We start from the raw sequence: 14,494 nt of genomic DNA on the forward strand, positions 1-14,494 counted from the left end.
AAAGACTTGATAGTGTTACATTATTGCACTGTTGCGCAGGGAAAGGAAGCTACATTTCCTTAACCTGTTCCCTGCCTTAATCATATTTTCTTATTCCTGGTTTTTAAACAAATGCAAATTTGTGATTTGTTCTGTTACTTTAAAGAGTTTGTGGTGGTTTTTAAAAAATATATTATTAACAGGGTTTGAAGACGTCATGATATGTAACCAAATGTACCAAATTCACTGTGAAATTTGTAAATATTTGTTTAGAAGAGCCTTTTGGAATTTAAAGACCCTAGCTAAATAGACGGTGTAATAATAACGTAATTTCTTAAAATAAATGATATTGTAAGCAGTGTGTGTGTGTGAGTGGATTAAAGTGTGTGAGTCGAGTACTGCTTTGTCGTTTGGTGTTTGCATTAACAGTACAGTAGACATCGTCACTGTGCAAACTGAACATTATGCACCTAGAAGTCAATCATTAGTCAGTCAGTCATCTTATTCTATCAACCACGTTCAGTCGTCCACCTCAGACAGGTGTGTTTCATGTGGTGACTGCAAAGTCAGGACTAAAATCCACACACTGTATTGTGTTACCCAATCCAAAACTGATTTTACCCACCAGGTCTTACTTTCAGTTTACAGCAGCATTTAAAGGTTGGCAAAAAACACCTAATGGTTGAATCATACTTATAATTGGCAATCAGTTAAATTCATTTTTCAAACTTCTGCAGCTGTTTGTAATTGTTCTTTATAAAATATTCAGTGCACCTTTTTGAACAACCTTTAAGATTGTAATGAGCACAGATTGTGTTTGCCAGAGACAAAAAAGTCAAATATTATAAAGTACATTAAAAAGGGCTTACTTCATTTAGGGAACAGCTAATCTTTTAATATCATTTTCCTGGGTTTTTACATAAGATCTTCAGCAGCCATTTTTAACCAGTGACTTTCAAGTTGTAATGTTATCCATTTCTCTACCTGTTTTAATATTCTTCAAAAGAAAATCTCACTAAACTGGATTGTGTCATATTGAGATATTCCCCTGCAGTCTTTAGGCTGACCAGCAGAGGGCCCCATTGTCTTATTTAATTGTGTGTCCTGCTGTTGTCACGAGGCCACAATATTTGTTTGAAGTGGTTCTTCAGATCCATTTCTATGCATTCGTTAAAGTCTGTTTACTCAGTCAACAACACCTGCACCTGCTCTTGTTAACAAAAAACAACCTAGTGTGGCCTATGTTAAATAAGCACGTGGTCTAATTTTAACAATTTAACACTGGCTTTTCATTCACTACTTTCAGCCAAAACTTAGAAAAATGATTAGAAATAATACTGTTTGTATCGGTTGAGAGATGATGAATTGCAATAGATTTAAAGGCCCCTGTGTGTGTGTGTGTGTGTGTGTGTGTGTGTGTGTGTGTGTGTGTGTGTGTGTGTGTGTGTGTGTGTGTGTGTGTGTGTGTGTGTGTGTGTTTGTGTGTGTGTGTGTTTGTCCTTACTGTGTTTATTTATGTACATTTGACTTTTTATCCACTTGTGTTTTGCTACAGCAAACAGGATGGACGCAACCTACGCAACAACCTCACACAATGTTATGAAGTCTTTACGCCCCCTTACCAGAGTACATTTATATAGCATTATATCCGCCTCCATCTACTGTACACTTTCATGTACTTTCACGTAGTATTTCTGGTCACACAGTACACATGACTCCTCTAAAGGTTTACCAGTGACCTTCTGATTCCCCCTCACAGAGCTCTTCCTTATTCCCACTAATGAAAAAAACGCGCCGATGCTCTGCCTCTGATCTCACCGGAGCCCCTTGCACGACATGCCTCTGACATCCCATATCCCCATGTGTGTTTATGTAAGGGAGAGCATTTGTTTGGCAGCTGTTACAGAGCGTAATATATATTGTTTATACTCCATATTATAGAATATTGCATGTGGCCCTTTATGCGTGCAGTTAGAGGTGCTTCGGATGCTTTAAAGTGTGTGTGTGTGTGTGTGTGTGTGTGTGTGTGTGTGTGTGTGTGTGTGTGTGTGTGTGTGTGTGTGTGTGTGTGTGTGTGCGTGTGTGCGCGCGCGCGTGTGTGTGGCAGTGTAGGCTGAACCTCCTCTGAGCGCTTGTGTTTTTCGGCGCTGAGAGATGAGGTGTGGGAGTGTATCGTCTCCAGCTCAACTTATATAAGACACGCTATACTATGCATTATTTATGAACATATATTCCATCCCATAAACCTACAATGATGAGACATCTCGTGGGAGCCCAAGGGCAGAGCTGCACAAACGCAGGAGGAATATGGGGGATAATGGGCTCTCACGAAACAGGATAGGAGGGTGATTTTTTGTTTTCTTATTGTAGAGAAGGTATTTTCTTTCTCCCCCCTCTCTCTGTGCGCTTCCCAAAATAAATCTGTCCCCAAAACAAAAGTGCTTGCCTCTCATGGAAGCTCACATTTCTTTTCCTCCCCCTCGATGTGACCTCTGACCCCTCACCTCTGCCCTTTCCCCCTCTGACCAAGCCACCCTAATGCTTCTGTTTGCTGCAAAACAAGTCCTTTCTTCAACTTTTTGATGTGTTTCCTATAGCTTGCTCGCCCTATTTCTGTGACTCATACCCACTCATGGCTTTAATTACACACCCAGCAAACCGTCTCTCTGATAGTAACTGCACAGCAAACATTATTTCTGCTGACCACTGCTTAACACATCAAAATGTACACACACTAACACACTAAACCTTTACCCTGTGATTCAGCTGACCAAAACTCAGACAGTCAAGTAAAGATACAAACTCAGAACATGCAGGTACACATCAATTAAGCCAAAACATCTTAGGTGCATTAGCTTCAAACCTTGTAACTGCAATCATTTGTTAATTTGTTTTATTTGATGGCTTAGATGCAGTGGAAACAGGTGGCTGTTCAGTCCATGACAAAAGAGGCTAGGCTCTCAGCTGTCCTGATATTAACATGTCTCTGCACAAAGCCTCACAGGCATTTCATCCACCTCTGCACTCCACATGACTCAAACATGACTCATGCATGTAGGAACAGCATACACAAAGCCCACTGGTGGTCAGAGGCTGTTCTCCTACATGAGTGTTTTTGCAATACACCATCTGGCCAGATGTGGCAGCACTGAGCACAAAGCTGCTTCCTCACTCTAGTCATTAGTGAGCATGAAACTTTGCAGCTTTTCTTTAGATTTAATATAGGGATTTTTCTGATTGTGCACATTAAAATTAGTTCACTTGTCATGCTGAGTCAGCCTGTGCAAACACTTCGATAAATGTGTGGCTGTAGAGAGGCTTTGAAGACACATCAATATGTTCACTACATTTGGGTGACACTTAACTAAAAAGACTTTTCAGGCTTACAATTTCACATGCCTCAACATTGATATAATGACAGAGATATGATAAAGAGGTATGAGAGAGTTTGAGACTACATCAGACCCCGGAGCAGAAGGTTTTTCTCTCCGGAGGGTTTGCTTTTTTAGCATTCTTTTTGTAAATAAATTCTTTAAAATCATTCCTCTGATATCCACCCAGACCATATTATGTAACGTTCATGTCTGGATCAAGGTTACCGCTGTCCTAACACAAACACATTTCAGAGTTTCTATGTAGTCTGTTACCACTCCTCTTATCTATCTCTTATCAGATACTGGACCCCCCAAAAAAGAGCCCAGCCCTCGTGTGTACGCCCAGCTCTGCACGTTAACCCTCCACCTCCCTTTAAAACTTCTGCCACAACTGTTTCTTTCAAGCTCCTCAAATCAGGTCAAGTGTAGCCAGTGTTATTCATAGTGAGATAAGATGGGAATTTATTGTCCTCCATAAAAAGGAGAATGTGCAGTTACAAAAAATGGGTACAAGATGGTGAGCAAACATATGGTGCAATATAAATCTAAATGCTGATCATTTAAAGATAGGCAGTGTGGAGAAAACTGTTCAAATATGTTTATATACTCTGAGGATAAAAAAATCACAAATTGTCCTTAATTCCCTTTCCACTAATCCACCTATCTCCTTAGACCCATTAAACCCCCTCCCAAAATTAAAAAAAAAAAAATAGTGACAAATAATAAATAACAAACATTGAAGGTTCCAGAAGCACCAGCTGGAAGGGGGGTCATGGAGGCATGTAGCCGGTGGAGACACCACCTGCTTAGATAATGTGTCGAGAGATAGTCTCAACTGGGAGTCAACTTAAAAATATTTGAACCACTAGTTTTTATTTCCGCCGTTCAAGTTCCGATCTCATGCAGGCCTGTCCACAGTTATCCAGGGTGCTTGCCAAACTTGTTTTGGTAGATTGAGCTATAACTGAATCCCGGAGACAAAACAGGGCTGTGTTTGCACACTTCTCAACACTGCCAGTCACTGCAGATCTTACCATGTGCATTCTGGGAAGCAACGATTCTATACACAGATGCAGGAACCCCTTCCCCCTTTAACTTCACTGACGGCCTCTCTGCTCTTGTTTTCCGCCCCACCTCCAGTCCTATAATTGCCTTTCTAACACACACACACACACACACACACACACACACACACACACACACACACACACACACACACACACACACACACACACACACACACACACACACACACACACACACACACACACACACACACACACACACACACACACACACAAAATCCAGACAGCTGTGTTTAGACTCAGTGGGTCTGTGGGAACTTCCTGCTCAGCACAGACAGACTAACACCAAGCAGGCCACAGACCCCTCCCTGGACCGATAGCTGATCATATGGATCTTTTCACACAATAACAATATTATTAAATGCACACGCATAATCAAACGTTACAGAATGATTAACAGAAAGAGTTAGTATGGCATTGTCTGCCAGCTTTTTGTTGTTGAAAGTACATGTGTTTTCTTTTTCCCCTCCAATACTTTTTTCTAGGAAACTTAATCAAGTTTTGACAAGAATCCACGCTAAGCACTGAAACAGCACTAACCTTTTCACCCTTGTAATTGCCCACGTGGTTCAAACAAATACACACACACTGTCCCTCTGGTCCTGTCTGTTAAACAGAGGTCTCATTCATGGGCGCCATTCGGGACTTTCTGACTATTTCCAGCTCAGGGTTAGGAAGTTGAGGTTGATCTGATCCCTGCTGGTGAGAAAAAGACAACTCCAGTTTTTGACACACTTACACCAAATCCCTCAAGGTGATGTTTCTTTAGGTGCAATCTGTGTTGTTGTACTTTTTCACAGGCATTGTAACAGATGGAGGATTCCTATAATGCCAAACAGGGCAATATTATTTGTCTCCAGATCTATACTTTTGAGAAGTTTTGAATTAAAGGGTTCGCATATGAAAATCAGTGCTAGTTGCAATGATAGCCTTCACACAGCCTTCAACATGGCGACAGCTGCATGACAAACAGTCATTTGTCAGACTTTTTCTTTCAATGCATCAACATCAGGTCCTCCTCTGATTTTTGCAAAGCTAAACAATGTCAGGAACACTTTTTTCAGTCACTTTATTTTTCATATAGTGAGAGAGCTGTCCAACTGTTTGGTTTTTAATGGCAGGGCATTCATTCTGTTTACATTTCGACTAAAGTATACTTTTGCTTTGAAAGGTAAGTATCTGCCCAAGCGATGCAACCAGACATTAGAAATATAAAAGCTGTCTGGAAGAATAGAGTTAATGTAGCTGTTGGAATTTCACTCCCGTGACCACACAGTCTGCTTCATTCAGTATGCAACTGCCTACAGTCCAGACAGCACCCACTATCACCCTGCAGGCTGTGATTCTTTCCCAGAGTAATGCACAGATCTTTTGGGCAGCAGTGCACTGAAATGATAATAAACAAGTGTGCTTATTCTAAAAGCTACAAAGGAAACCAGGTCAGACATTAACCAGGGGAGGGATAAGTACTCAGATCTTGTACTTAAGTAAAAGTACCAGAGTGTAGGAATACTCTGTTACAGTAAAAGTCCTGCAATCAAAATGTTACTCAAGTAAAAGTAGAAAAATATTGGAATCAAAATATATTCAAAGTAGCGACAGTAAAAGTACTCCTTATGCAGATTGGTCCATTTCAGAATAATATCTCTGATATGTTTTATAATTATTGATCATTAAAGTGTTCTCAGAGCTGGTAAAGGTGCAGCTAGTTTTAATGACTATGTATACTGCAGGGTAGCTGCTGGATTTACTCCAGGTGTAATTAAAGTCTGACTTTACAGTTGATTATATCTCTTATGTCTCTCAGAATTGTACTTGTATTGTATCACTCTTTTGCTGTCAACAAGAGTTGCTGTGTGTGTATGGGTGTTACTGTTCTAGCCAAATCAATGACTTATTGCAGTGTTATAAAAATGTTTGTGGCATAGCAAGTATAGATATGATTACATGCTAAGTCACACAGCCGTAACTATGCCAGCTGGTATCGAGGAATCCGTGAGAGCAGAAAATCACACTATATTTTTTCTGGCAAGCGAATGCAGTCTATTCCCATAAACACAGCCACCTCATAAATTTCACTGCATCAATTTGCATCTAGCATGCCCCTTGCTTCACATCACATCCTTAAGAACAGCAAACCATAAAAACTGATGCAGAATTATAAACAGCACTGAGCTGCATGCATGTCAATCCAATGAGTTCATGTCATCAAACGTGCCCTTGGTGCGTTTGGAGCCAAGAAATGCATTTCACTTGCACAGTAGCAGGGCAGACCTTAGCCCTTTTGTGGCCTGCGTAGGCAAAGCTGAATCAGGACGTTTTTTTAAATCACATTTTGGCATTGTCCCTGTGTGTGGATGGAGAAAGAAAATGGTCCTATAACTCAGAGTTACGCAAAACAAAACAAAATCAAGTCAAGAATGTTTAGTTTTTTTCTTAAACGTTTATTTTTATAGCTTGAATCAATGCCACTACCACAGCCTTTACAGCCCTTTCCAATATGTGTCCCTAAATGATAAGTGAGTGTGTTAAAAGCCCAACCACAAAATGAATTGCTAAAACAATCTATCCTTTCATGAAAACTGGATTAAGCTTAAATAAAAACAAATTCAATTGTTGATTGTTTAAGATCTTTTGTCTTATCTACTGATTATTGTAACCTGCCTTCGTCTGCAATGGGCTTGGGTGGGATTCTTGCTTGTTAAACTTTTCTTTACTATTCTGAACTCAAGGGAAAATATTTAATATTATTTTTGTTATGTTCTATGTACTCGCAAACAGCACAATAATCTCCCTCCATCATTGCGTGTATAGTAAGTAGCAAAGACAATAAGCGCCAGGAGTCCTTAAGAAGAAATCATCCTACACTGTAAAAACTGAAAGGTTGACTTTGATTAAATGTATTCTGTCAACAGATTTCACATTTCAGTAATTAAAGTCAACCTTTCAGTATCTTCAGTGTATACAGAGTTTATCTGTAAGAGCTGTATTTTGTTCTACTTTGAACCAGTTTCTCCTCCAGCAGCGTTGCATGCAACCAATCTATAACCATGTGGACCGTGAAAAAGATGTGAGCAGGGGAGCCCCCAGACAAGGGTGGGGTCCTATACCACAGGTCGGCCCTGCTTTGTGGTTTATCTGGAGGCGGTGTGTTAGATCACGTCCATATGTGGAGAGAGAAGTATTACGCATTCTAGTAGCCGCTGAATATATATTCTCCATGTTCCTATCCTATATATTTATTTGGTTTCTGGAAGGAAAAAAAAGTATATATGAAGTAGCTGTTCACTGAATTTGAATTTGTTTTCTACTCTGTACTGTAGATTTCCATCACACCCATAAAAATCACGTTACCTGTTGGTCTCGTAAAGTTGTGAAATCTCTGTGCTGCATTTGTTTTGACATGCTTTCCTCTTACAGTGTAACTCCTGGAACGAAGTGAACTAAATTACCCCTTGTGACTAAGTTATCTGCATCTGAGGTCAACTAGAAACTATTCAGAGTGAATAACTACGGAAACCATGTACTTCTAACATTGTTAAGGATTCACAACTCGCATGGTATAACAACCAGAGAATCTGAGCCTCGAGCAAAGGCAACATGATCCATGTTGAGCAGTATGCCTCGAGGATTTCATCTTATAGCACCAATGCCTGTCTTTAAGGGCGACACAGAGGCTGTCATTTTCTTTTCATTCTTTGCTGTATTTCATAAGGGCGGAGGTACAATGATCAGATCATTATATGAGGTGGTGAAAGTAACAGCTATGGATATTGGAGAGCTTTGATTCTCTTTCAACCCTCTAAATGCTGCCATGCGTCACTGAAATAAATATGGTCTGCTGTTTATATATATATTTAACGTAGTGTTAATTCTATGGTGGTGGAGCTATTCTTTTTTCCAACAGGCAAATGAAATGGTTTCCATACTAGACGGGTTTTGATGGAAAACGCTACATAGTTGAGAGCAGACTGAGCAAACAAAGTCCACTAATGGCGGCCATGTTGCTTTACCATTTGTGCGTGCATGCTTTGAGATCCTGCCAGGCCAACTGTATACGTTGCAGGTGACGGTATTTCACAGTTGTACAAACGCTGGACTGTCTGCTAGGTGTTTTCGCTTCCATAAAAAGGATGCAGGTGTGGGGCTTTAAGTTGAACCTACACCTCATGGTAGGGCCAAACACACACACGCATAAACACACATGTATAGATCCTACGGGAGTTGGGTTGCCTCACTCTCCCAGGTGGATCTGGGTAAAAATAACTCAGGGTTGTTCTCAATCCTGGGAGTCTTAGAGTGTCAACACAGCTTCACACCCCTGCAGTCCAGAATTTTTGTAATCAAATGGGTGAGTAGTAGTCTTCAAGCGTGCAAAAATAAACCCATGCATAGCACATTCTCAGGATAAGAATCAGAATTCCTGCAATGCAATAATAATGAATAAGCTAACTTATAAAGCAGACATTAGTAATAATAGAATAAAAATAAGGAGCAGCAACTTAAAGATCTTAGATACTTGACATAAGTAACATGTTAGGTGTTGAGACATTAGAAAAAGTATTGGGACACTTGTAACAATGTGGATTTTGCAGATAAAAGGTGATTATTGCACATGTTTGCAAGAAAAGTGTCTAATTATTGCACAGTATTGCAAGAAAAGTGTCTTTGCATGGTTTGTTTGGGAATTTTCCCACTAGATAACTCATGGAATTGATAGTCAAAGAAGTTGCAGAGTATGCACCCTGGTATGAAAACAAGGCGAGCTTCAAAATCAACCTTCATTATATCTGTGTGGGCATTGGAAGCTTTAATAAAACAAACTGAATCCTTTACATAAACATTATTAGTCTTTGCAGCTGTCCTGACTCGGATTAATTCGTCAGATGTTTTTTTTTAAACACCAAGGTCACTGAACTTTAAATGGGTGTAGCAATGTCTCTCCTCAGGTAACCAATGAGAATCCTGAAATACCTGGTGTTAGGAGAGCGGGGGGAGGGGCCTGCTCTAAAAAAAATCTTTGTTTTTGTGACAGAATGTGTGCCAGGGGTTGTGTTAGAGCATGGTAGTTAACAGGATTGATAAGGTGATCGAGGGAAACACACTCTTGAGGTTATTGGACAGAAGTCGGGGTGTGTCGCATCAAACTGGTTCCAAATGCTCTGAGGTTTCGCATGGCGTGTACACATTCTGTGGGTGTGGGTGTGTTTTTTTTTACCTTTATGTGTAAAGTGTTTGGGTTTCATTGTCTGCATGATTGCCTGTGTATATCCACCAGTGCAGAGCCATGTGTGTTTCATTCCAAACCGACACAATCCATCTCAGATCATTTTTCATAACATCTCTGATCTCTGCCCCGTGCGGCAAATGGCCTCCCATGTTACATGAGCCACGTGGAAACACAACACCATTAGGCCCAAAGCTATCCAAATATGGCCCGCAGCCCATTTGGTCACGCCTGTCCAATGACTTGAATGCTAGCACAAGTAATTGTTCATCATGTTCATAACTCAATCAAATGCAATTTCGTTACAAGAGCACAACAGACACAGATGACGACTGTTCCCGTTTTCTTGGCTCTGTCTTTTCAAACCATTCAACTGTTTTTTCAATGGTGAATGAAATTACCAACAGAACAACATGTGCAAAATGCTAATAGCAGCAATGGACAGAACACCCTCTGTCTCTATTGGTTAGGCACGGGGAATGTTTTGTGAGCCATAGAATCAACTCTACTTGCCTTTATTGTGTGACCTCAATATCAAGCGTATCATTTTCTCAACCATTGTTTGAAAACCCCCTCTCCCACTCTCTCCCTCCCGCAGTAATCTGCGTCAGTTGGTGATAATTATAGCATACTGGAAGTGATGTGGCTGGCTGTAAGCACTGCCTCTCGGGTAGGAAAAACAGCAGGAAATACTTCCATTTTTGCTTTCTCCTTTGGGAGACAAGGACTGTGTGGGTGACTTTGGGGTGCGAACAATACAGCAGCTAATCTCCTGGCCTCTAATTTTCTTGGTTTCACTGCCTGCCAAACAAATGGGCTGCAAGGGTGGATGTTCACTGCTGTCATAATTGTATCCCCTTTCTTCTCTCTCACTCAAACAGTCAGGCATTCACATGCTCGCTCTCACACACACAAAATAACTAACTGCCCACTTAACTGCTGTGAGGGGAGCAGCGATAATGGTTTCCAGTATGAGTTTGTCTGCCTGCCCTCTCCTTACTCTCTGCAGCACATGCATGCATGTGTGTTGTTGGTCTCCAAGGCTCTCAATAGTCTGATCCTGTTACCTTAATGGTTGCAGCCTTGCCATTCTTTAATGGTGTACTCTGTTCACCAGGGACGGATGGATGACACGGAAAAGAATGAGACACACACACAAACACACACGTACGCGCGCACACATGCACACGCACGCACACGCACACAAACACACACCCACACACACACACACACACACACACACACACACACACACACACACACACACACACACACACACACAAACACATAAACACAGAGCAATAGCATGTCACATGTGTGCACACACATGGATTGTATGAAGAAACAAAGAAACACATCTCCATTACTGGGGACTGTTACTTAGAGGTGCATTTAATCATAGAGATAACATGTCTTTCACTTTCACTTTCACCTTCACCAGATCTGGCAGTTTAGAGTGTCCTACTGCTCTTCCTCTTCACATCTTCCTGCCCTTCTCTAAGAAGAGCAAATTGTATAAGACAATATCATGGTTTTTTTTCTAAATATGTTTAGCTCCACTATGCCACAGTAACTTACGGATTTTAAAATATTAGAAATGTATTCTTTTGGTGATATTTTTAACCATATATGATAATGTTTGCTATTATAAAGGTTATATTATATTAAATATAATATGTAGTTATATTATATCTTCCAATTTATTCATTCAATGTTTGTACCCTTCCTTTCTCACGGGGAAGACCCATAGGGTCCCGTTCTGCCGGTTGTTTGGGGGGCACTGGTTGGGCTGGTGACATCAGAGGGTAAAAAGAATAGTAAAAAATGATCGATATTTCCAAAGATACATGCTATAGGGCCGACACGGCCCCCTTCAGAGGAGCTTACATTATTACAATTTCTGCTTATAGAAATTTGAGGATGAAACCCTCTTTATTTTAATTATGTACAATACACAGTATAGCACAAACACATACACAATTTAACCTCTGCATTTAACCCATCCCAGTACAATGAGAAAGTTCCAAACATGAACCCCAAAAACAATAGTTTGCAGTAAAATAGTTGTATACAACCATCCATTTTATAAACTAGACATATTAAAGTAATGAAAAACGTCCGTTCTTCTACCTCGGGTAGGGGTATCTGGAAAACTAAAGCCTTTTTTGGGGGTTTGTTTGTTGTCTAATACAAGAGAAGATGCAGATAATGGAGGATCTTAAGGGATGAACTCATAATATAACGATGTTTTTCTTTTTGCACACTTCCCCTATATTCCTATTTTTAACTTTGCAGCTCCCCTTGCCTAAGAGAAAGAGAAGTACATTGTTTATGTGAATTTGCTCACACGCAGCTGGTTCTCTGTCATAAGGGAGCAGCTGTAGCTTGGAGGTTAAAGTTGGGGGGGGGGGGGATTATGGTTAAAAAAATACTGGCTAATATCCAAGGTTAGGCTGGGGAAATGTGGGGAAGAAGACGTAATGCTGCCCTGTCCTTCAGTAAATAATCTTAAAATCCACTTAATGAATATAAGCCTCTGTTGCTTCATTGCAAACATAGTGTAGTATTATTACGGTGGGTGGTATTAGTGTAAAGCATGAGACACAATCAATGTGAAACACCAGAATCACATCACGAACATCCATAAGCTCCTTTATTTTGCAGTATTACAGTACACTTAGTGGTCCAGTGACTTGGTTTTGACCACTAAAGCAGAAATGTAGGGCTGTGCAGAAAAAATCATCCATCTTTTTTCTTCTCATAAATGTAGATACATCTTGCTGATGTTGCCACGGAGCTGATAAACAATACTTTGGTGCCAACCCTGCCCAATTTAACAGTTTGACAGCAAGTTATAAGCCATGACCTGTGCAGTAGACAGAAGGTGCTCCTCCTCTGGGTTTGGCAAATGTTGACATAGTTAACCATTTTACGCAGACCCTGCAGGGAGGGGAAGGCTCCTCTATGGTCATAAAAACAGTTGAAATTGAAGAGCAACCTACAGCACTACAGCTAATAAACGTGAGTCTTTGGTTGTGGGTTTGTGAGCTTGAGTTTCACACAGGCATTTGAAATGTGCACATACAGGTAGATGTACATACAATGTGTCCATAGGATTAGTCACATATCCCGTCCATGCCTTTGTCTCCTAAAGAGTGGAGTTTATCAGGTGTCAGTGAGCTAGAACTGCATCTTTATAGGCCATAAAAAGCCTAGGCTCAGAGTCCTCAGCGGGAGCTCATTGTTGCTACCCTCAGATCCTGGCTCACAACATTACAGCAGACTTCACAGGAACAACTCAGGAACAGAAGACAGCAGGAAAGAATAAGAGGCACAGAAAACATCAGAAGAAACTGACATGTTTCCGCCGTTGATAGCACTTCAAAAGCTAGCCGCTACTAGCATAACATATTCACATTTTAGGTTGTTTTGACCTGGTTACTCTCAATTTGCGAAATTATTGCGGGATGGACCTTGAGTCTCTTAAATAAAGCTGATTGATTGATTGATTGATGGTTTAGCTGAGACATCACCTCGAATCACAAAACCAACATGTCAATAGTTGAACTGCATTGTGGCTACTGTATGAGCCAGGACTAACAAAATGGGGTTTGAATCAACTGCATTTAGTTTTATACATCAGTAAAGTGTATTTATAATTAAGTAACCATGGACCGTCTTTCCTATAAAATTCTCTTGCAAATGAGTACTCAATAAATGTAACATCTGGAAGAGATTGTGAAACACAAGATTATATTATTTTAACTCTAAAGCTCAGGAAAGCTATCTCAGGAGCATACCAACAAAAGTGTCCCTAGATTAGAATCACTTTAACAAGGTTACACATGCATGGACAAATGGTGGATGAGCAGCTGTGGCTCTTTGGTAACCTTAACCTTTGACCTGGCTGAGTGTGGTTTCTAATTCTGTCCTCTTGATGGTCTATAGTATTGCTGACCACAAACGGTCTTGTTTGTTTATCAGCACTTTGCGACCCATGTTTCCATTTTCAAAAAGATAGGCGTGCACTATCAGGCTACTTTGACTCATCCAGAAGTCTTAAAAACAGATCCTCTGTCTGTCACTCACTCAACACACACACTATTTGAACCCCCGCTGCTATCACAGCTGTGACGAGTGTGCGTCTGCTACAGATTTGGAAAGGCTTCCTGCTAATCCAGTGCCATTGCCGATCATCTTTCCAAAACACCTCTCTCAAAAACGAATTCACAATTAACGCTTCATGATTCTCGTGTACATCCATGAGAAGCAGAATGGTTACATTTGATCAAGTCTACCATGTTGCTAGGTAGATTATTAAGCTCTGCTTGTGATATTTGCTTTTTTCCCCACAACTCCTCCCCTGTATAGCTTGTATAACGGGTGGGGTTGGTTCTTAGTGATTATGTTCGTAAAACAAACAACGTAGTTAATTTGCTCAGGGAGAATGGCCGAGCCTAATGGAAACTGGACTATATTTGTATTGTGTGAGATGCGGGAAAATATCCAGGTGGTTTATTCTCACTATTTGAACATAGTCTAGACATGAGAAGTCACCCTTCAATGGGATCTAAATTGAATGTTAAAGACAATGAAAATAAGCAATACACTAAGCTGTTAATGCTTAGCAAGTAAAGCCTCATTATGTATGGTGTAAGCTCACTGAAACAGGTTTTTTTTTAAAGGAAGGAATAGTGACTTTTCCCCAATCTTGTGCGGAGGAAAAATAGTTTCAGCTTGAAATAATAGCTTTTGGTTGTTGTTTATAAAATTGTTCTTATCTTCTTCCTCCTCAGTCTCGTCCAGCTCCCATTCCCACATGCTGTCTG

This window comes from Eleginops maclovinus, chromosome 17 (genome assembly GCF_036324505.1).
Source record: "Eleginops maclovinus isolate JMC-PN-2008 ecotype Puerto Natales chromosome 17, JC_Emac_rtc_rv5, whole genome shotgun sequence".
NCBI lineage: Eukaryota > Metazoa > Chordata > Actinopteri > Perciformes > Eleginopidae > Eleginops > Eleginops maclovinus.